Here is a 24,280-nt window from a genome sequence, read left to right on the forward strand (position 1 = left end):
TTTCCAGACAAAACAACCACCTGGGAAAAGGCCCTGTGGTGGGACAGAGCTGAGCACATTTGGAGAAAGGAACAGAAGCCTGTGGCGGGGTTATAGTGAGTAAGGGGCGTGTCCTGAAAGGAGTCCCCACCCTCCTCCTCCCCCCTTCCCATCCCCCCTCCCATCCCGTGTGGGGAAGCATCTGCAGGATCATCTGGGGACACAGTGCTCGGTGCTCCTCACCACTCTGGCTGACCCGAAGAGACCCAAGGAAGTGGCCAAGGGTATGAAGGAGCTGGAGGCGGGAAGTGAGTGGTGCAGCGGCCCTGTCTGGGAGGTGGTGTGGACCTGGGGAAACTGGGTCAAGGTCCAGAGTCGGCCTCCTTCTATGGATGCGTGAGTGCCATTCACCTAACTCTCCCTGCGTCCAACATTGAGCTGAACATCTGGCTTTGTAGCTTCCTGACCAGTGAAGTAAAAACCATCACTGGTGAAATGACCATTGAGAGAGAAACATATAAAAATATGTTTTTAGGCACCATCACGGCAGACTTACCTCAGTTTTTAATTCTGTTTAATAAGCAGCAAGCTGGGACACTTCAGCTTTTGGGTTCTCCCTCTGTTAAGCGTGTTAACAATCTGCAAGTGAACGCAGGACAAGCCGCTTCTTAAAAGGACCCTTTTGAAAAATGGGGACTCCTTTGGTCATGGGAATAACTTCCCCTCTAGTTTGATGCAGTAAGATAGTAAGTGAGAAGCATTCTGTTCAATCAGGTAAACGACTGCCCAGTGTGGGCAGTAGACACACGGAATCCCTTTTACTCACACTCTGCTGTGTCCTGTGTTTCTATGACAGACACCCGCTCGGTCCACTCACTGCCTTCCCCGCCCACCAGGAAGCCATGGTGTGGCCCCGAAGAGATTTAGTGTGTGAAAGTGGTTTTTTACTGAAGAGCTAGACAGGTTGGGGGTTATAATTAAATTAGATGACTTCCTGGGGTCCCTGAGCATCTGGGACCAGAGGTAGCCCAATTAGAAAGAAGAAGAAGTGCCAAAAAACGAAGTGATGCCCCAGGCAGCTTAAGGTCAAATCAGACCTTTGAAATGTAATTTTCTTTCTTTTCTTTTTTTAATTTTTAAAATTTATTTATTTGAGAGCCAAAGAGCCGAAGCAGTCAGAGGGGGAGGGGCAGAGGGAGAGGGAGAAGCAGCCACCCCGCTGAGCAGGGACACCCCCCCCCCTCCCCAAGGCAGGGCTCATCCCAGGACCACAGGATCAAGACCTGAACCAAAGGCGGACACTTAACCGACTGAGCCACCCAGGCGCCCCAAAATGTAATTTTCTTTCCAAAGTGGACTGCCCACAGTTCAAAATTGGGCACTAGTTTCCATGGGAAAAGGCTGTTTGCCTCAGCCCTGTGACCACTTTCAGGGCTCCAGGTCCAGATGCCACATGGGCCCAGCCCAGCCCAACCCGGCTCCTGAGTGCCAGGGGAGGGAGCAGTCACATGGCTCAGAGAGATGGTGACCCCATCTCCCAGCCTGCCTGCAACACGCCCCATGTACGCCTTTGTCCTGGTGTCACGACTCATCCTGCTGCTTTCTCTCTCCAAAGTTCCCCAATATGGGGGATAAGTGACAGGTTTTCCTTACCAGGAACCTGATTGGGATCTGCTCCTTCAAAAGTTAGCAAGACTTGGAAGCCTGGGTTTGGAGAAAGGGTCCAGGGTCATGGGAGTGGTTCCCCAGAAGTAAAAGGAATGGAGAGGGCGCAAGATGGTCTAGACTGCTCTAGACTCATAAAGGACAGACCCAGATGGCAAGGATACACGCTCTGGCTCACCTCCATGTCTGGCTCCCCCTCATTTATGTGAGCGCCCACACTTGGGCTCCACGTTCTAGGAACCTGCATGCACAAAGCAAGGTACACTGATCACAGCCTGCGCTTGGGAGGAAATCAGACATCCATCCCAGCTAGCGCTTGGATCATCTAGTATGTTCCGTTGAACACTTACGGGGCCAGGAATAGGCACAGATACTGGGAATCCAAAAAGGATTTCAGGGGGTTACGCAGTGAGGCAAGTGCTGGAGGTGAGCTCCAGGTGCCCCAGGAGCCCCGAGAAGGAACCAGCTCACTCTTCCTGGAAACACCCCAGCTGGGGTGTTGGGGTGGGTCCTGGCAAAGCTGTCACAAAGGAGCTGTTTGAGCCTGTGCTGCAGACAAGACAAGGTATCAGCACTCTCCATGTGGGAGGCAGGGAATTCTCAGCTTTCTAGAGCCAAACAGCCCGACTGGAAAGAGGTAAGCGAAAGCCAGCAGCAGGTCGCAGGCAGCCGGAAGAAGAGGACGTGTCTGTTCCTGGAGGGTGGACTGGTGCCCCTGACAGAGAAGTCTGGAAGGCCAAATGGCCTGCGGGAGGGAAGGGTGAGGCCAAGAAGCAGGCAGGCTCTGATAAAGTTTATCTGATAACAGATAAACTTCCTGGGGAGCAGGGTGGAACTGCGGGCAGAGGGTGGCCATTCAGAGAAGGAAAAGAAAATGGGGGAGCCCTAGGCACCAGGTTACGCTGGACCAGAGGGAAAGGTTTAGCAACAAGCCTGCCCTCACTGTCACCCCCCCACCGAACCCCCGTACCCTCCGGCATCCCTCCAGTGATGGCTTCGCTCAACAGTGTGGTGGGGGATCTGGACATGGAGGATGCCATTAAGTTTCAGTGTCTGGATGAGGTCGCTCCGTGGTTCTCAAGCATCAGCATCCCCTCAAGAGGCCTGTTAAAACGCAGATTGCTGGGTCCCCCTCCTGAGGTTTCCAAACCATAGGTCTGGTGCGGGGCGTGCAAAAGTACACTTGTAACAGGTTCCCAGGGGATCTGGATCTCAGGTTTGGAGAACTACCCAGCTACCCCATGCCTGGTCTGGCTTTGACCTGGGCCCTGGTGTGTGTGTGCAGGGTGGGGGGAAGGGGGATGGGAGGGGAGGTGGGGAAGCTGCCTGGGAACAGGCACGTGCATTGCACATGGAAGACTCTGGTGGTGAGCTGGCCTGGATCTTCCCGGTCCCCCTTTATTTATTTGACAGGCAGAGATCGCAAGTAGGCAGAGGAGAAAGGCAGAAAGAGAGGAGGAAGCAGGCTCCCTGCTGAGCAGAGAGCCCGATGCGGGGCTCTGGGGCTCGATCCCAAGACTTTGGGACCACGACCCAAGCTGAATGCAGAGGCTTTAACCCACTGAGCCACCCAGGCTCCCCCCCCCCCGGGCCCCCCTTTATAAAAATTTATAAAAGGGTACTTCTCAGTTTCAAATGAGGTTCAATTTTCCATATCAATGTGCTCAAACCTGAAGTTGCAAAACGTGCTGTTTTCTTCCAAAACCGTGAGACCTGGGACCTCAGGACCACGCCCACATCAGGCTCTCAGCTGCCGCTTATAACTCGCACAAGTTGCTGGTCTGAATCTTGGGTTGGGGTCCGTTGACATTTTGCGCACCACTAGCTGATGCTGGGGAGTGAGTGGGAGATGCAAGAAGTCATTCTGGTCTGCTGTTGGGTCACTAAAATCGCCCCCCCTCCTGCCGGGGGCCCTGTTTCCATGCTGGCCTCACAGCTGGGGGAGCCTGTCCTCTCCAGAAGGCTCCCTCCAGGGCCGCCAGGCGCCCAGCTGAGTGCCAGGTGCCCCCTCCTGGCCTCACGATTTTGTTACTCCTCTCCCTACTTGGCGTTCATCAGAGCCTCCCACGTGAGCGCTCAGAACCTCTAGAATGTCAGAAGCAAATGTGGTTCTCTTGCACTGGAGAAGTTTCAGGCTCTCTTTAAAGGTCTTGACTGCTTGTGATTTTGCCGTTCCAGTGTTTTGGCATGAACTGTGCAGAAAAGGAGGTTCGGGCGTTTAGAATGCAGATTGGGTGGATCCCTTCTTGCGGGAGTGTAACATTTCTTCGGAGGTGCCACGTCCCCTACATAGGTGCGGCTCACTGCCCAGCAGCCCACTGAGCCTCCGGAGGGTGTCTGAGCTGTGGCCCTGTGTATGGCTCATGGATCCTTCTGGGGCTCAGTTCAGCAGCGAGCAGTTTTCCGCATCACCTAGCATTTCCGGAGCAAGAAATCACACAGAAGCCAATATGAAATTCCCATTATGCTCAGATAGCCCCTGATGCATGGATTGCGCATACTAAGCTGGGTGCTTTCTTGCAGCAAAACTGTCCATGCTGCTTTAAGACTCGAATGCCGTCGTGCAGAATATGCTGATGTGGGAATGCCTCTAAAATTAACTGTGAAGTGAAAAGCTCCAAGGGGCAAAAAAAATAAAGTGCCACATCTCAGCAGGCGGGCAGAGAAGGTGTCTGTGGAGACCTGAGAACCGGAGACTTCTTCGGAGACTCTGCCGAATTGCCTGGTCACCTTCGTCTCAGCATTCCAGAGCTGGAGGACGGTTTAGAGCCATTCTTCCCAACATAATGTGCACATCAGCACATGGTGACTAGTAATAGGTGAACTGAGTCACGTTAAAAATCTGGGGCTATTTGAGCAAGCATCCTTTGAATCAGGCAGTACTAGCAAAAAGTGGTCTGGAGCCCTCTGGACAGGAGCCGGCAGAAAGGTTTTCATGGAGAAGGTCTGGAAGCCAAGCAATGATGTGATTGGCTGTCACTTGAGTGGTGGCCATATTTGGGATAGCCTACTTGGCTGTTTGTCCTTAAATTTTGTTTTCTGGGATTCCAGGGCACTGACTCTGGCTTTGGTTTTGGTTTATTTACGTAGACTATCAAGGCGTCAGAGCCACCCCAGTCCATGGCTTACACTGGGGTTCGCTCTTGCTGTTGTCATTCTGTGTGTTTGGATGTATTTATAATAATCTGTATCCACCATTATAGTGTCATACAGAGCAGTTTCGCTGCTCTGAAAATCCTCTGTGCCCCACCGAGCCATCGCTCCCTCCTCCCTGACAACCAGAATGTTCTAGAGCTGGAATCACTCAGTGTGTAGCCTGTCCAGATGGGCTTTTTCACTCTGTAATACGGACTTCAGTTTCCTCCATGCCTTCTCATGGCTTGATGGTCTGTTGCTTTTCAGCACTAAATAACATTCTATGTTGTAACTGCTGAAGATTCCAGAACCTTTTCATCTCCTCAGAGGGAAACCCTGTACCCATTAAGCATCCCCTCCCCATGCCCTCCTGTCCCCAACCCCTGGCCACTACTGAGCTTCTTTTGGTCTCTATGGATTTGCCGATCTAGACATGTCGTACAAAGGGAATCTCATGAGTTCCTTTGCCTTCCTTACACTCTTGTCTTTATTTTTTTTAAGATTTTATTTATTTATCTGTCAGAGAGAGATACAGAGAGAGAGCACAAGCAGGGGGAGCGGCAGGCAGAGAGAGAAGCAGGCTCCCTGCTGAGCAAGGAGCCCGTTGAGGACCTCGATCCCAGGACCCAGAACCATGACCTGAGCTGAAGGCAGATGCTTAACCGACTGAGCCCCCCCAAGCACCTCTACCCTCTTGTCTGTAATTCATTTGTTCCTCGTGGTCAGCTTCTTCTCTAGCTTCTCAACACTTCCCTCTTCGAAACATGAGCCTGTGTTAACATCCCTTGGAGTCTCTGCGTTTTAAGCTGATATGAACGCAGCAGGTGTAAGGCAAGAAGCATGTATATATCCTGAATCCTATTTCTGGGCCTGGCGGGGATCACTTCCACCGGCACCACCTGGTTCATCCTTCGAGTCACCTGGAGAGTTTCATCAAATGCACGGTGCACCTGCCCGCCGCGAACTCTTATCCGGGGTGTCTTTGGTATGGCTTGCGGATATGGCTTTTTCTTTGTGCACGCTTGTGAGCGCACTGGGGCACCGCTGAAGGTGGTGGAAGGCAGGCCCCGAGGTGCAGCATTTAGAGAACAACTCATACTGCCCCTTAACCTCACCCCAGTCAGGGCCTGGCTCTGGGGTCTCCTAAAATCGTGTGGGGGAAACCAGTCTTCTTAGAGAGCTGGCACCAGTGGCCTGCGTCCAAACGTCATACCTACAAACCCTCCTGATATAAATGATGTGGGTTTTCACTGTTACCTTTTAAAAACTGATCTCTTTAGGGGCGCCTGGGTGGCTCAGTGGGTTAAGCCTCTGCTCAGGTCATGATCTCAGGGTCCTGGGATCAAGCCCCGCATCAGGCTCTCTGCTCAGCGGGGAGCCTGCTTCCCTCTCTCTCTCTCTGCCTGCCTCTCTGCCTACTTGTGATCTCTCTCTCGGTGTCAAATAAATAAATAAATAAATAAAAATTGAAAAAAAAAAAAACAAACTGATCTCTCTAATTACTAGTCACAGCCGCAGGGCAATGTTTCTAGAAAATGCATGCCTTCGGGCCTAGAGATGTCCCAGAATTATTCATAACTCCTGCCATTACATTTTCTCACGTGAAAGGTATGTAAGATGCTGTTCTCGTGTCCTAGGACTGCTCTAACCAGGTTCCCTGAACTGGGAGGCTTTGAACAATGTGTTCAGTGTGGGAGGCTGGAAGTGCGAAACACGTGTCAGCAGGGGCGTGCTCCCTCGGAAACTTGTAGGCAAACCTTCCTTGGTTCTTCTAGCTTCGGGCGGCTGGCAGTCCTCTGTGCTTCTCAGCGCGCAGTTGCGTCCCTCCAGTCTCTGCCTCTATGGCCCCACGACCTTGTTCTGGTCTCTGTGTCTCGGTCTCCAAATATCCCTCTCCTCAGAAGGCCACCTGGTCACTGAATTTAGGACCTCCCTGGATCCGGTATGAGTTCATCTTAACTTGATTCCATCTGCAAAGACTTTCCTTCCATAGAAAGTCACATTCAGGGCACCTGGGTGGCTCAGTCATTAAGCATCTGCCTTCAGCTCAGGTCATGATCCCGGAGTCCTGGGATCGAGCCCCACATCGGGCTCCCTGCTCGGCAGGAAGACTGCTTCTCCCTCTCCCACTCCCCCTGCTTGTGTTCCTGCTCTTGCTGTCTCTCTCTGTCAAATACATAAATAAATAATCTTTTAAAAAAAAGAATGTCATATTCATAGGTTTTGGATGGACATAAATTTGGCAGAGTGGGGACCCTATTCAACGCAGGAGAGATGTTTTCTCTCCTCTGTTGTACAGCTCTTGGTTTTTCATTTGATTTGGATTCATTCGCTTCCCCTGGCTCCAAATAAACTGGAGTCTTGTAAAGATTTTTAATGGTCGTTGCCGACCATCTGGTGGCAGTTTATAAACAGAAAAGGATATTCTTCTGCCCAGGTGCATTGGCACAGCAAATTATCCTTGCGCTCTGCTCCCCGATAGAAAGGCAGGTGGATAGGGGAGCGTCCTTTAGGGTTCACCACCTGTGCCCACTGGTACCTTTCCAGATGTAGGAGAGAGTACACCTTTGAAGGGTTCTCTTTTTCAAGGAAAGTTGGGGAAAATAAAGAAAACTCCTGACGTGTTCTTGAATTTGGCAAGGAACAAAGGCTCGCTCAGGAAGGTAGTGAAGGAATGACAGGAGGGCCAGGGAGACCCGACCAGTAGTGAATGTTGACGTTCCGCAAAACAACATGGAATCACCATCATTTGGGAGCCTTGAGGAACCCAGGTTCACCTCAGTTTATAGTCAGTTGAGCCCCATGGAGGTTGAGTGATTTCCCAAGACCACACAGTTCATCAGTCACCAACAAAATAGTTACTGACCCCCACTATGTGAAAATCTCTATACTCAGTAGTACAGGGACCAGGTTAGAACCCATGACTGTTTGATTCCTGGTCTTTGTTTTTTCCTGTTTAAAATGCTGTTTCAGGGGCACCTGTGTGGCTCAGTTGGTTAAGGTCCAACTCCTGATTTCAGCTCAGGTCGTGATCTCATGGGTCATGGGATCGAGCCCCACATTGGACACCATGATCAGTGGCGAGTCTCCTCAACATTATCTCCCTCTCCCCTTCTCCCCATTCATGCTCTCTCTCTCTAATAAGTAAACCTTTTTTCTTTTTTAAGATTTTATTTATTTGGGGCGCCTGGGTGGCTCAGTGGGTTAAAGCCTCTGCCTTCGGCTCGGGTCATGATCTCAGGGTCCTGGGATCAAGCGCTGCGTCGGGCTCTCTGCTCAGCAGGGAGCCTGCTTCCCTTCCTCTCTCTCTGCCTGCCTCTCTGCCTACTTGTGATCTCTGTCTGTCAAATAAATAAATAAAATCTTAAAAAAAAAGATTAAAAAAAAAGATTTTATTTATTTGACAGAGAGAGACACAGCGAGAGAGGGAACACAGCAGAGGGAGTGGGAGATGGAGAAGTAGGCTTCCCTAGGAGCAGGGAGCCCTGTGCAGGACTCGATCCCAGGATCCTGGGATCATGACCTGAGCCAAAGGCAGATGCTCAACGACCGAGCCACCCAGGCGCCCCTCAAATAAAAAAATCTTTAAACAACGACAACAACAGAACTCTGTTTTAGCTCACAACCTCCTGTCCCCTGCCTCTGAACATAAGACATTACTTGCCTTTGTACTGTGTTGAGTTACGGCGAAGAGCAAGTGGCAGTAAATTTGTTGGTGCCTCAGTCAGTGTCAGTGAAGGCAGCGGCGCCAAATTGTACGAGTCTTGGTGGCATTCTTCATCTCCGTGCCCTGCCGGTTGTTTTACAAACCAATATCATTTAAGAACATTATTGATAAAGCAGTAAAAACTTACACATTATATCAAATCTCGTTCCTCGCATACACATCTTTTTGGTATCTGTGTATGAAATAAGTATGCATAACGCACTCTGCAGCAAACTGAAGTCCAATGGTTGTCCAAGAAGAGCGCTGGAACCACTGTTTGAGTTGCAGACTGAACTAGCTGCAGTGTTCGTGAAGCACCATTTTTACTTCCTGGAAGAACACCAGACAGACAAACCAGATTTATTCACCCTTGAATATTTGGCAGGCATTTCCTGGAAAATGAATGAAGGGAGCCTGTTACTTTAAGGACAACAATTGACAGCATTTGTTGGCAGTGATACAATTTGAGTTTTCAAGTAAAAATTAGAATTTTTGGAAAACTCGTATCCACCAGTATGAACTTGACAGTTTTCCAGCATATAAAGATTTTTCGAATAAGACTGATAGTCATATTTTTTACTATTTTTTTTTATTAATATATAACTTATTTTTAGCCCCAGGGGTACAGGTCTGTGAATCACCAGGTTTACACACCTCACAGCACTCACCATAGCACATACCCTCCCCAGTGTCTATAACCTAGCCACACTCTCCATACCCCCTCCCCCACCAGCAACCCTCAGTTTGTTTTGTGAGATTAAGAGTCTCTTATGGTTTGTCTCCCTCCTGATCCCATCTTGTTTCATTTATTCTTTTCCTACCCCCCAAACCCCCAACATTGCCTCTCCACTTCCTCATATCAGGGAGATCATATGATAATTAAGACTGATAGTCATATTAACAACGGTGATATTTTAAAATATTATATTATGAAATATGTCACATTTTGTAAGAGCTGTATAACTCAGTTAATCAGCATTTTCCAAATGATCAATGCATAATGTTGAAAAAACATGCATGGGTAAAAGATCGATTCAAAATGCAGGATGGATTTTAATGCAGCAGAGTATGAAAAGTACATTGATATGGTTTCAGGTTCCACACTGCAACTTAGGAAACTACCACTTGTCAAGTTTGGGGCAGTATCAGAAATAGCTGTGGTTATCTAAAGATGTTATTAAAATACTCTTCCTCTTTCCAGCTGTATAACAGTGGGGATGAATTTTCTTCAAACACTTTAACCAGAGAAGCTCATTGCAATTAACTGAATGAAGAATATGAGAATCAAAGTGTCTTCTATAAAACTAGGTATCAAAGAGATTTCCCCCCAAAATGTAAAAAAAAAAATGCCATTCTCCTCACTGAATGTTTTCCTGTTTTAAAAAATATTTATTTTTTAAATATAAATATTTTAAATATAAAATATTTTAAATATAAATAATATATTTAATATTTAATATAAAATAAATATATTACTCATATTTAACAATTATATTAAATATATTAATATTTACTATATTAACAAATATATTAAATATAAATACAAATTCTAAATATAAAATAAAATATTAAAATATTTTAAATATAAACAAGTATTTTTAAATATAAATTTTTTTTTTTTACTTAACATGTAATGGGTTTGTTATTGTTATTGTTGTGGTCACCTCTTGGAGCTGTATGGGCCCCACACCCAAAATATGGCTCAGCTTTTTAGACTGGTACATCACATATACACCAAGAGGGCATAAAGCAAATATTACTCACATAATGAGACTTTCTGGGAAGAGCAGGGAAGGGACCACGATGGTCCATAAATGGCTTGAGAAAGCAGAGAGAGGTGACTGGCTTGGAGTTTTATGATGGTTAGGACGTGGGGCTGGAGCAGGTGTTCTCTTGTATGGACCAGAACTTGTGTGTCTGAATTTTTTGTTGGCACCAACGGAAGATGCTCATGAGCTTTCTTAACAGATGTGGGCAAGAGGGAAACGTGAGGAAGGAGGCTGAAAGACATCAGCCCTCCAATATACAAAATGGAGTCAGACTGATTATCACAATTCATTCCTGATATTTGGCTGACGACTGAAAATGCCATGGTTCCCTTAACTGAACGTGAACTTTAACAGATAAGCTACTACAGTGCTTGATGAAACCTGTAGCCTGAGTCTGGTTAGGGAGCTCAGTTGACGACCTTGTTCAAGGGCCCAGCTTCGTGTATTTTGCGAAGTGAAATGTGCGCCTTGGTCACTATCAGTAAAGTTTAGAATCATATTGTGGTTTTAGTATGTACAGAGATATGGGTAAACTTGGTTTATAATTTGGGTGTCTGTTAGCAATAGAGTTCCAGAATTCTTTATCCATAAGGACGCGGCCTTGGATAGGGAATTGTTGCTGCCATTGGCTATACCAGATGGCTGAGCACTGGCAGCAAATGACCCCAATACCTGTAAAAAATGTGCAGATGGGGTCAGTTGTTGGCCAGGGACCCGTGCTAAGCTGACTTCCTGTAGTGCAGCTAATTGGGCTCACCCTTGTGTCCCATCCTTAATAATGAATGTCCCAGGGAAGAGATGGAAACCCGCAACTCTCCAGCAGGCTCCCTCATGTGTGATGATGGCCATGCCGTCATAAAGTAGCAAACCCCTATTGCTATTCATTGCTGATCCCCAGGGCCTCCTCATGGAGCCAAGGGGTCCTCCAGCATCATAGCATCTGGCAAAGGCTGAGACATATAGCCCATGATCTCCAGGTCCTGCAGTCAAGCCCCCTGTGGGGGGGGGGGGGGGGGGGGTCCCTGCTCAGCGGGGGGCCCGCTTCTCCCTGTCTCCCTGCTGTGCTCTCAAATGAATAAATAAAAATCTTTATAAAAAAATACAAAATAAATAAAGAAGGTCTCGATCCAGGCCCTAAACACAAATTCCTGAAACTTTCCTCTTGGGTTGCTTGCCTCTCTAACAGAGGCTTGATAGGACACAGCAAATGCAGCACAAAATAGCACAGTTCGAAGTGCAGTGTCCCCAGCAGGTAGCAGCACAGCTTAAAGAACACTCCGGCCGGCAGGCAGCAGCTCAAAATACATACTCAATAGTGGGCAGCGGAGCCGGTTAGCAAACCAAAGCAAGAGAAGAGAGACTCTTGGCGGTGGTCACCACTGGAACGCCCCGGCGTTCGTTGTGACAGCTGTTGGGCTCCTCCTGCCTCCTTGGGGTGACCACAGCAGTTGTTAATATAAAAATTAATAAATTACTATGCTTTAGGCTTGTCTGAAGGTAGTGAGTTATCTCTATTGATTGTTCACAGTCAATTACAGATTGAATGCCTTGTTCTACCCTTTCCCCCCTTCTCACCAACTTCACTTGACTAGTCTAAAATATATACATATATATGTATATATTTTAATTCTCAGACTTAATTTCTAATACAGCAAATATCAAGAGATGTATCCCACACAAGCAAAAAACTTTAGGAGGCCCTGCCTGTGAAGAGATCTTAAGAACCAGTGGCATTTTAAGTGGAAAACTGTAATACGAGTCTCATAGAACAATTGTTTCCTGATATCATGTGATGCATCCTGATATTTTCTTCTCTCTCCTATTCTGTTTCACCCTTTAAAAAGTGTCAGTCATGCCCGTGACTAATTCTTTAGCTACAGCTTAAAAACACTGAAGTAAAGCATGAGGATTTTCTGGGGGACTTTTAAGTAACCGTGTTTAAGTAAAAACCCCGTGATCTCTAAGTAATGGCCTCTCTTCTTGTTTCCTGTGAGTCTGTCTACCCCACCCTCTTCTTCTTAACCCTGGGCTTCTTCATACTTTCACTTTGCCTGTGGTCCACAGTGAGCCCTCCCTTGGTTCTCAAAGCTAGCTGGCCCAGTGGCTCCAACATCATAGGTTGCTGGCTTGCCTGAGATGGGTAACCATTGGATCGAAAGCTCGGTAAGCCATAGCTGGGGGTATGGGACAGGGTCGTGAGACACAAATGAGCCAGGTAAGTCCACAGAATTTTTAAATACTTTGTAAATAGGGCCTTATTTCTTAGCAGATTGGACAGCAGCAAGCTCAGCACACAGAGATTATTCTGATCATTCAAATTTTGAGTTTTTGCTCCACATTCTTAATTAGATTTTACTTCAATAGTAACTTGACTTTAAAAAAAAATTTATTTATTTTAGAGAGAAAGAGGGTATGTGAGTGGGGGGAGGGGCAGAGAGGGAGGGAGAGAGAGGATCTCAAGCAGACTCCTCACTGAGCACACAGACCACAAACCTGAGTTCATGCCCCAGGCCAAAATCAAAGGTCGAGAGCTTAACTGACTGAGCCACCCAGGCACCCCTTACCTTAATTATTTTTGAAGTGCCACTTCCAAATACATATGGGTGTTTTACTTCACTTCTGCTGTTTAATTTTGGAACACAAGGGAGAATTTTTATTTTTGGTATTGTCCGTTAAAAAAAAAAACACATTTCTTTTGGAGCGTATTGATCTCCCAGTTGCCTACCTTCTGGGTTTTTTGCTAATCATTGGAAATTTGATGCAAGTGAATGATTTCAAAGAAATAATATGTTGCTTAGCTTTGCTACCTGCCAGTCTTAAAGAACGGTTATGACAGAAGAATCAATAGAATGCATAATAAAAAGTTTAATTATGATATTCTTAGCTGCTGGAGAATTTAAGTTGAATCTTAGCCTTTAATTTGTGAGAAAGATACAGAAATGCACTGTGTGAGTCAATCCCAAAATGTCTCCAGTTTCCTTTGTCTCTCTGGTGACATCCTAGGAGTCCCTGAATGTTCCGTGTGGTGTGTGCTGCTCCGTGTTATTGCTTTGTTGTTGATGGCAAAAAAAACATGTCTCTCTGACCTTTTTTTAAAAACAGAATTCACATATAAAGAAGTCTATGATGAACACGCATTCCATGACTGGTCAGGGACTAGCGCATTTTGAAGGCCCGGCAAGAGACGATGGCCAAACCCCACCCTTGCTCTGCAGCAGACGACCCTGCAGAGCAATGCTTTTCCAAGTGGGATCCTAGGACCAGCAGCAGCAGCCTCACCTGGGAACTTACTAGGAATGCACATTCTCGGGCTCCCCTCCAGACCTGATGAATCAGAGACCCTCAAGTGGGGTCTAGCAATGAGCCCTCCAGGTGATTCTGATGCAGGGCAGGTTTGAGAACCATTGTTTGGAGGCTTGCATTTCAAGGTATAGGGATATGCAACACACACACACACACACACACACACACACACACACAGTACTTGGAACAGAACCAAATATACAGCCCACAAGATACTACTCTCCTACTTTCCGGCCTTTATTCAGGTTGTTTCTCTAACTAGAATATTCTTTTCTCTTTCCCCGTCCAGGCCTGTCTGTTAAAACATTGCTCATTGTTCAAAGCCAAACCAGTTCAAAACCTGCTACCTCTGAGAAATTTCTCCAAATCCATCCACCCCTCTGAAATGTGAGATCTTTCTTCTGAAGGGAAACCAACAGAACACATCTTGGTCCTAAAGATACCTAACAATTAGAAGCTTGACATATCCAGGTAAAAATAATTTGAAATGAGTATAGGGGGCTCTCTCCCATGATGACTACTGATTGAGGTCTCTGGATGGAACTTTGCTTTCAATCATCAAGTTGTGCATGCTCCTGCTTCCAGGCCCCATGCTTCCATCTCTTGGAATGTTTACTGGAGATCAGGGGTCACAGATCAGAAGTCAGCAAACATAGCCCACAGCTTACTTGTGTATAGCCTCTGAGCCAAGAATGTTTTTTACATTTTAAAATGGTTAGAAAAGACAAAAGAAAAATAATATTTTGTGACTCATGAAAAGCACATGAAATTTAAATTTTACCGTCTGTAAGTGTGGGATTGGCAGGACATAGCCTCATCCACTCATTTATGCTGTCCATGGCTGCTTTCTTGTCCCTAGGGTGAAGTCGAACAGTTGCAGCAAAGACCATATGACCTGCAGAACCAAAAATATTTGCTGTCTGTCCCCTCACAGAAAAAATTTGCAAACTCTTGCTCTAGATGATATCACATTTCCCTCCCACCCTTCATTCAGGTCTCCACTCGAATGTCACCTTGTCAGAGAAGTCTTCGTGGACCCCCCACCTCAATGGAATGCATGCCCCCCCATCTGCTCTTTGCATCCATCCATATGATGTTTTATTTTTCTTGGTAGCACTCATCTTTAGCTGATGTCATATATGTATTTGTTTCTTATAGGTCTCTCTCCATTAGAATCCAGCTTCATGAGATCAGAGCCATTGTTTTGGTTCATTACTGCATGCCCAGATGCTCCTAATTAACATTTAAATGAATGAATAAATATTTTCTAATAAGAATCCCTCCCAGGACACTTCCTGGTGGTTAAATTATTTTATTTTTGGAGGGACAGTTGTCAGTTAAGTGTAGTTTCTAGACTAAGTGATGGTAACATAAGGAAAATCTGAGATACTATTTGCCTTAAAAAATAATGAAATACACTGTGGGATAATTTTTTAATTAAGACCTGGAGGCAAAGACTTCAGACCTGTTGGTTGTTTATCAAAACAGTTCCTCTGATATGTAATGGGACTATCCAGAGTTGCCCGTTGGAAGTCTAGAAATTGATTTTGATCTCTTGTTTTATTTTAAAGAGGTTTCAGGGACTATTTTGTCCCATTCTGTTTCTCTTTTATTTCAAAAGTCTTTCATTTTAATCCAGTTTTACAGAAAATAGATCCCCTAAAATGGGTTCCAAGACATAATTGCTGTTTAATTTGGGATAAGAGGTTTTCCAGAAAAGTAGCCAACATCATTCAAGACAAGAGCCTCAAGTGATCTTCCCAGGCCCCTTCAATCTGAAGTCACATCAGTTGTTTTTAAAGGAATAGGTCATCTGTCTTTCCTTTCTTTTCCTAAGGCTTGTCTTCCTTATTATAATAGAAATGGCCTCAGGTTGACCTTGAGTTGGGTGAAGAGAGCTTGGTCACAGGAATCTGCCTCTCCCTGTCCCCTCTCAAATAGAATAAATGTATCCATCTGATAGGACAGATTTTGTCATTATATTAGGGGGAGAATTTATACAAATAACATCTGTCTGGACTATCTGAATTATGAGATCTCAAAGGTATGATTTTTTTTTTCCAGGAGGACACATACTGTCACTTTGGGGACAATTATGATTTTGATTAAATTCTGAAGTTTTGGGGATTTTTTGTGCTTTTTTGATATCATGGTCTAACCTCCAGAAAATATCTGTGGCTTGGCTGTGGTTACCCAGCCCTCTTAGGACGCATGTGTCCTGCGTCCATCTCCCAGGGCTCATGCCCCTTCCCTGCAGCCTCCAACACCTCTCTAAAACACACCCCTGTATTTTTCTTCTTCAGATCCACATGAAGGGAAAGATACAGGCTCGACCATCACTGGGTTTCCTTTGTTTAATATTTGTCTAATTGTTGGTTAAGAATAGAGAGAGACTGACTTAAATTGGATTCTTTTTTTTAAAAGGTGTTTCTGGACTCTACTGAGTGGAAAGTAAGAGGAAAAATGAATGCATTCCTACATCAAGGAATGGTAGGACTTTTTGAGGTTTGATGACTACAGGAATAAAATGTGTGTTCTTCAAAATACACTAAGCACTTAGGTTCAGAAAAGATTTTCCCAAATACTCTTTGGATGTAGAACAAGAGATCCCTTTGTCCTGGCACAGATACATCTGGGAAGGTCAATGCCGCTGGGCTTAAAGAAACTGCCCCAGGGGAACACAACTGCCATAGGGTCTGTTATGATGGCATTTGATCACTTAGAAGCTCTATAATCCAAATAAAAACAAACATGAGAAGAAGTGAGGAACAGCCACAGATCATCACCCTATACCAAGAGCCCTCCAGTTTCTGTGCAAGATGAAAACTTTCTGTCATTTGAAAAGGCAGGAAAATAAACATTCTAACAATGACAGTTTTTTGGTTTGTTTGTTTGTGGAACTGAGAGGAAAGTAGAGGCCAAGTTCTTTTAGACAGATCACAGTCTCAAAAGACCTATAGGTTAGAACAACAACAAAAGGAAAAACTGGGCTTACGTTTATTTACTTGAGTAACATTTAGTGAAATTATTTCAAGGGACATACTTTTATTTTTTTAGCACATACTTTGCAAAAGTAGGATACATATGCAATTTCCTCCTGCTACCTAGAGCTAAGAGTTAGTTCAATTGAAAAATAAAATAAAATTAGACAGATCCAAATATCTCTCAGAGTAAGTGGTGCTACGAATAGAAGAAGGGATATTAAAATATTTATTGCATGAAAATGAAAAATTAGGTGAGGATCTACGTACGTTCTGATTTTGGTATCTCTCACTTTTGCCACACATAGTAGGCATTTATTGTTTTGGTATGTGTAACTGTCAGGCATCCATTATGGGGAGAATGCATTGGATATTTGTTGTTGTTTCTGTTGCTTTCATCCAGTTCTATTCTTTAGAAATACTATTCCAATTCTGCTGTGAAAAACCATCCCTCCCCCAAGTCTGCGGCCAGCAGATGAACCTGAATCCAGTCCTTTGCCCCCAGGGAGTGGTGTGTGAACCAGGCTAAGCTAATCAACACTATTTCCCCTGACAATAGTAATTGATTCAGGAAAGAACACATGACCCAAATTGGACCAATCAGGGCATAAAAGACTCAATTCAAAAAAAAAATGACGAGTGACCTGGACCTGGGGATTCTTTCTCCGAAGATGTGAATGGATAAAGATGTGATGATAGATAGATAGATGACAGATAGATAGATAGATAGATAATAGATGATAGAGACAGATATAGATAGATACACAATAGAATATTACTCAGCCATCAGAAAGGATGATTACTTACCATTTACATCAACACGGATGGAACTGGAGGGCATTATGCGGAGCAAAATAATTCAAACAGAGAAAGATAATTATCATATGGTTTCACTCATATGTGGAATATAAGAAACAGGACAGAAGATCATAGGGGAAGGGAGGGAAAATTGTATGGGAAGAAATCAGAGAGGGAGACAAACCATAAGAGACTCAACTGTAGGAAACAAACTGAGGGTTGCTGGAGGGGGGTGGGTGGAAGGATGGGACGACTGGATGACGGGCATGAAGGAGAGCACATGATGTGATGAGCACTGGGTATTATACACAACTGATGAATTCTCGAACTCTACATCCAAAACTAATGATGTATTTGTTGGCTAATTGAATTTAAATAATAAAAAAACAAAAAAGAGTAGAGCTCATGCATTGCTGGAGAGAATGCAAAATGTTACAGCTTTACAGAGGCGAATTCAGCAATATCCAAAGAGGCTGACAACAGAACATGATTTCTAATCTACGGTTTTCTTTGTCTATAAAAGGGAGCTCTTAGGTGGCTTAGTTAGTTAAGCATCTACTTTCTGTTCAGGTCATGATTCCAGGGTCCTGGGATCGAGTCCTGAGTCCAGCTCCCTGCTCCACAGGGAGTCTGCTTCTCCTTCTGCCCCACCCCCCACTTAATTCTCTCCCTCAAATAAATAAATAAATAAAATCTTAAATTTTTTTACTAAGACAATTAGTGAAATTGGAATAAGGTGTGTGGATTAGCAGGCACCATTATCAACCATATTATCTGGACTCTGATCATTGTATTTTGATAACTGTATTGTGGTTGATATCCTTATTTTTAGGTGATATACACTAAAGTATTTAGACATAAAACATCATCACATCTGCAACTCAGTCACCATGGTTCAGGAAGAATTACATTACACACACACACACACACACACTCTCACACATGCAGGGATAATACATTAAAGTAGGGGACAAGAAAAAGAATGGTAGAGCAAATGGTCTGAAAACTTAGCAATGGAGAAACCTGGTTAAAGGGTGTGGTGTAATAAGAGATACATTTAGTCTTTCTTTTTTTAAGATTTTATTTATTTATCTGACAGAAATCACAAGTAGGCAGAGAGGCAGGTAGAGATAGAGAGAGGGGGAAGCAGGCTCCCCGCCGTGCAGAGAGCCTGATGTGGGGCTCGATCCCAGGACTCTGGGATCATGACCTGAGCCAAAGGCAGAGGCTTTAACCCACTGAGCCACCCAGGTGCCCCTTGGTCTTTTTTTTTTTTTAAAGATTTTATTTATTTATTGGACAGAGAGAGACACAGCAAGAGAGTGAACACTAGCGGAGGGAGTGGGAGAGGGAGAAGCAGGCTTCCCGCTGAGCAGGGAGCCTGATGCAGGGCTCAATCCCAAGACCCTGGGATCATTACCTGAACTGAAGGCAGACGCTTAATGGCTGAGCCACCCAGGGGCCCTAGCAGATACATTTGGTCTTTGTCCATGGTTCCTGGGACAGAGTCCTGAAAACCCTTGGTATTTTGTCATTCACAACAGGCCCCTGTTGAGCACTTTCATGCTAATGAGATGACTTAGGCTGGGTCCCAAATCTAGCCACAGGTTGGAGCTGGTCACCAGAGAGACCAAATAGTTAGAGAACTGGAAATTTCAGCCATGCCCACCAACCTCTGGAAGGATGAAGGGGCTGAAGATTGAGCTCCATAAAAACTCTTGAACAAGGTTTGATGAGCTTTAGGGTTGGTGAAAACATCCATGGTTTTGCATCCCAGTTCCATGGGGTCAGAACGTCTCATCCTTGGGGCCCTTCCATCTTCCAGACCTTACCCTCTGTACCTCTCCATCCAACTATTCATCTGTTCCTTTATAATAAACCAGTAAATGGAAGTAAATGTTTCTCTAAGTTCTGTGAGTGACTCTAACAAGGTAATCAAACTTAAGAAGAGGGTCATGGGAACCTTCCATTTATAGCCAGTTTGTCAGAAACATGTGAGTTGTGATTGCCATGTGAAAACGGAAACAGCCCTTTACTGTGGGATCTGACACTATGTCCAATTAGACAGTGTCAGAACTGAGTTAACTTGCAGGACACCCAGGCGGTGTTGCATAATTGCTTAATGTGTGTAAAACTAGCACAACTTTGGTGTCAGGAGTGAAGTGTGGGATTGGTGTCAAGAGCAAAGGAGTCACACAGAAAGCGAGTTTTCCTTTACAGAGGATATAAAGGGATTCTTTCCTATTTTCATAACTCTTCTGTAAATCTAATTATGTCAAAATAAAGTTTACTGGAGAAAAAAATGCAGGAGGGAGAGGAGGAAGTGGCAGAAGAGGAGGAGGAAAAAGAAAAGAGTTGCTGTTGGCAACCATCTTAAAACCACACTGGGAAAGGCTGTCTCAGAATGGAATAGACCCAAGGAAGCAGAGCCAAGACGTGGGTCCGGGTGACTTTGCTGGAGCCCTACATTAAGTTTTAAATTAGTGAATCAGCTCTTCATCTATACTTTTCAGCTTATGTGAGTCAAAAAATTCCTTTTTCATAAGACTTGCTGGTGAAATATGTAATAATTCATCAGATTCCAGCTGGAAGCTACTACATTTCTTTTGATTTCTTCTACTTTTATTTTTTAAGTTGTTTACATTCCTAAATAAACACTGAAACTACACAAGAAGCTACACGCTTTGCTGGCAAAATACAAAAAAAGCTAAAAGAAAAAAGAGGAGGATGGAAATTACTTAGAGAAACACAACCATCAAGAGTTACGTGGACAACTCAACAACAAAAATGCAAATGACCCGATTTAAAAACGAGCTAAGGACTTGACTAGAAATTTCTCCAAGGAAGAACGGCCAACAGATATATGAAAAGATGCTCAACATCACTAATCATTAGGGAAATGCACATCAAAACCACAATGAGATGTCACCTCACACCTATTAGGATGGTGACTATTCAAAAAGCAAACAAACAAGATAACAAGTGTTGGCGAGGATGTGGAGAATTGGAATTTTTGTGCACTGTTGGTGGGAATATAAAATGGTGCATCCACTACAGAAAATAGTATGGAGGTCCACCCCTCAACCCCCCAAAATCCACAAACATAGAATTAACATATAACCCAGCATATACCCCCAAATAATGAAGACGTATTGAGTAATTGAAGAGTATACACCCCAGCCATCTTGAAGAGGTAGTTATATACCCATGTATGTCAGAAGGTGAAAGCAACTCAAGTATCCAATGATCAATGAATGGACGAATGCAATGTGTCATATCCATAGAATGGATGTTATTTAGCCTTAAAAAAAGAAGGAAGGTCTGACACAGCTACAACCTGGGCGGACCTAGAGGACATGATGTTGAGTGAAGTAAGCCAGTCACAGAAGGACAAATACTGTGTGAGTCCACTTAGATGTGGTACCTAAAGCCTTCAAGTTCATAGAAAGTAGAATGGTGGTTGCCAGGGGCCAAGGGGAGGGGAGAATGGGGAGTTAGTGTTTAATACCTACGAGTTTCAGTTTTGCAAGATGAAAGGGTTCTGAGGATGGATGATGGTGGTGGCTTCACAATAATGTGAATGAACCTGATGCCACTGCAATTTCAGTATGTTTTTTAACAGTTGGTAAGATGGTAAATTTTATCTATGTATACTTTGCCACAATTAAAAAAAAAGAGTTATAAAGACAACTTGCTATAGGACGGACTAAATAACTTATATAGTTTGGACAGAAAATGGCTACAGTAAAAACAAAAACAAAAACAAAAACAAAACAGGTCACCTAAAGGAAGTAAAAATTTATCAATCCAATCCTGAGGAAAAGTAAAATTTATTGTAAAAATCTAAGATAAATCTATGTAGAAAATCAGGAAAACTTCAACTAAAAGGGAATTTGACCCTGACACATTGGTGTTTTAAGATTACAAGTAAAGGATTATTAAATAGGGATCACTGGGCATGGAGTCTCTCTTCTTAATTCTAGGAGTTCTAAGAAATATTGCCTCCACCAACACTCCTCCAACCTTCTCACTGACGCCTTCCACTTTGAGGCTTATTACTTTGGCTTAAGGCTTTTTTCTTCTGTCCTAACCTTGGTCCTAAATTCTAGCATCACATTACAAAAGCCTACTAAACTCTCTCCACCAGTTCTTCAAACCAGTATGTTCAAATGTATGATCTTCTCCTCAGCATCTACTTCTTTAGATCTTGTCAATCACTCTTCCCTTGCCTCTAAATCTTGGAGTAAATTTTCCCTCCCCCACCTTCTGTGCCCTGTGTCCGTGTGGTGATTCCATCCTGGCATGTCTCCCTCCCCAACTCTCCTTTCTGTCTCTTCTTTCCCCCCTCATGGCCCCTACCCTATCCTCTGTCTATTTACTCCTAGGTTGCTGTAGCAAATCCAAACTGGCTCTCCTCCTCCAGTCTCTCCCCGGCCCCATAGGAGAAAGACTAAATACATGTTGGCAAGCCTCAGGAAAGCAGGAAGGAAGGGGTGGAAGGAATGAGGGACAACAGGAGGAAAACAATACTGGAAAAATTTCAAGAATTTGAAGACAAAATCAAAAGACTCATCATGAGACCCTTTTTCCCCCAAACATTTGTGTGGCCCAAGGGTCAGACTATAGGTCTCCTTGACCTGACACTCCAGAGAGCAGAGTGTAAACTGTGGAGGCTGGAGTCAGGGCAGAACAGGCATTTAGAAACTTTCTTCCCCTCTTTGACCGAGTTTGAATTGAAAGCAGTGCAGCTGAAATTGTGACCGGAGGACGTATTATATTTCCTGAAAAACCTCAAGGAAAAGCAACAGTAGTAGCCGGTGGGTCAGGCTTTAAAGGAAAAAGTGGAGACATTCAACCAGTTAGCATGGAAATTGGAGATAAAGCTCTTTTCCCAGAACATGGAGGCACCAAAGTAGTTCTAGGTGACAAGGATTATTTCTTATTTGGAGATGGTGACATCCTCAGAAAGTATGTAGACTAAAATAAATCACTGAAATGACATCAAGTGAAGCTGTCCATTGAAGTTGTGAAATCCTTCTTCGTGTAAATAATTCTCATGGCCCTCCTTTAAAATAAACTAACGGTATCCAAACAAAGAAACCAACAGAAAGATTCATCATGAGAAAAATATAAAAACTACCTTCCTTAACAAATTGCATTCCTTGAATATAATCCTTGTACATATACTTTTCCAATATTTTTTCCCAAAATTTCCCAAAGAAAATAACACATACTTCCTACGAGTCCAGCCAGACCACAGTTTATGAATCATCAGAATTAAATAAAGCATATAAGAATCAGTCCCAGCATATAGAACATAGCATGTTGACTCTGGGATTTTGTGTCCAAAAAAATCTGTCCAAGTGGGGCGCCTGGGTGGCTCAGTGGGTTAAGCTGCTGCCTTCGGCTCGGGTCATGATCTCAGGGTCCTGGGATCGAGTCCCACATCGGGCTCTCTGCTCAGTGGGGAGCCTGCTTCCTCCTCTCTCTCTGCCTGCCTCTCTGTCTACTTGTGATCTCTGTCAAATAAATAATAAAATAAAATCTTTAAAAAAAAATCTGTCCAAGAATTACCAGGCTTTTAGAAAACAGGGTGTCTCAAGAGGGTTACTAGACAAATATTATTGTTTAATAATAATTTTCCAAATTCTGATCTAAGTCTGTTCTCTTTATCATCAGACTGACCCTTAGGTAAAATTTGAGGGAAAGGGAGTTCAGCTCAATATAAGAAAAAAATAAACAATAGTGTCTACTCTAGAATGGGCTGACTCAGAGGAAAGTGATTGGTCCCTCGCTGGGGCTAACACAGGCTAACACAGGATGAGTGTTTGTCAGGAAAATGTAGAATGCATTTAAGCACTAATTGATGGAGAGAAATAAAGGAGCTCCTCAATCAATGGTTCTCAAAATGGCCAATCATCACGATCACTTGGAGAGCAATGGCTTCACTTGTGGGAATTCTAATTTAGTAGGTCTGAGATAGAGCCTGGCATGTGTATTTTCTGGAAATCCCCAGAAGACTCTAACATAAAGCCAGCTTTGGGATCCACTACCTTTTGTTGGTTTCTCAAATTTGGGAATACATAGTCTCCCCTAAATACACACTCCTCACCCCAAGAGCCAGAAGCTAGAAGAGGCTTCCGTGGAGGCAGAGGGGCAGTGAGCCCAGCCACTGTCTGCAGCAAGGTCAGCCAGCAGATCAGGGGAAGGGGAGCATGCAAACCCCATCATATCTTAATGGCTGTCCAAAAAGCTGAGGGAGAAAAAATGCCTACAGAATTCCCTTTCTTTAGTATTTACTTTGTGTTTTGTTGTAAAACGAAGGCGTGTTCCCTGCTGTCAGCTGCTGGTCTGAACACCTGAGTGGGTCCTTCGCTTCTCTTGGGAACCACCCACAACCTCTGTCCTTGGACCTTTTCTCCCCAAAGTCAAAATTCAGTCACAATAAACAGAAAATCCCATAGAGTCACCAGAGCTCTTGAGGAGTTTGGCAAGTGCAGCAATTTTTTTTTTTTTAGGGTTTTAATTATATAAGCATTATCTTCAAAAAATATTTTTACTTAATTCCAGGACAGTGTCTTTTGAATATACCATACTTACGTAAAGTTACACTGTGTCTATCATTCTGCTCTCTAGGGTAGGTCGAGGCCCAGAGTTGTTTTTGTAAAATATTCTAACATTTGGAGATAGCATCGCCTGGATCCGTGGTTGTCAAGCTTTGGCCTGTGGCAGAATCACCTGGAAGTCTGGTTAAAACTCTGGTGGTTTTCATTCCTCTGATTAGGAAACCTGGGAGTGGGATTTGAGAACTTTCATTTCTATCAAGTTCCCAGGTAATGATGAGGACACTGCTGGTCCGGGGGTCACAGTCTGAGAACCACTGGCTTTTTTGTTAAGATCACAGGGTCCAGGTCAGACTCAGTGGGGTGGACTCCCAGCTCACC

The 24,280-nt window shown here is 44.3% G+C and overlaps 1 pseudogene; it reads left to right on the top strand.

The window, feature by feature from the left end:
- Positions 1–265: 265 nt before the first annotated feature.
- LOC111157003 lies at positions 266–22,317 on the top strand (annotated as a pseudogene).
- Positions 22,318–24,280: the final 1,963 nt, after the last annotated feature.

The sequence above is a fragment of the Enhydra lutris genome, unplaced genomic scaffold (assembly GCF_002288905.1).
Source record: "Enhydra lutris kenyoni isolate GAN:26980312 unplaced genomic scaffold, ASM228890v2 scaffoldscaffold51, whole genome shotgun sequence".
Classification (NCBI taxonomy): domain Eukaryota; kingdom Metazoa; phylum Chordata; class Mammalia; order Carnivora; family Mustelidae; genus Enhydra; species Enhydra lutris.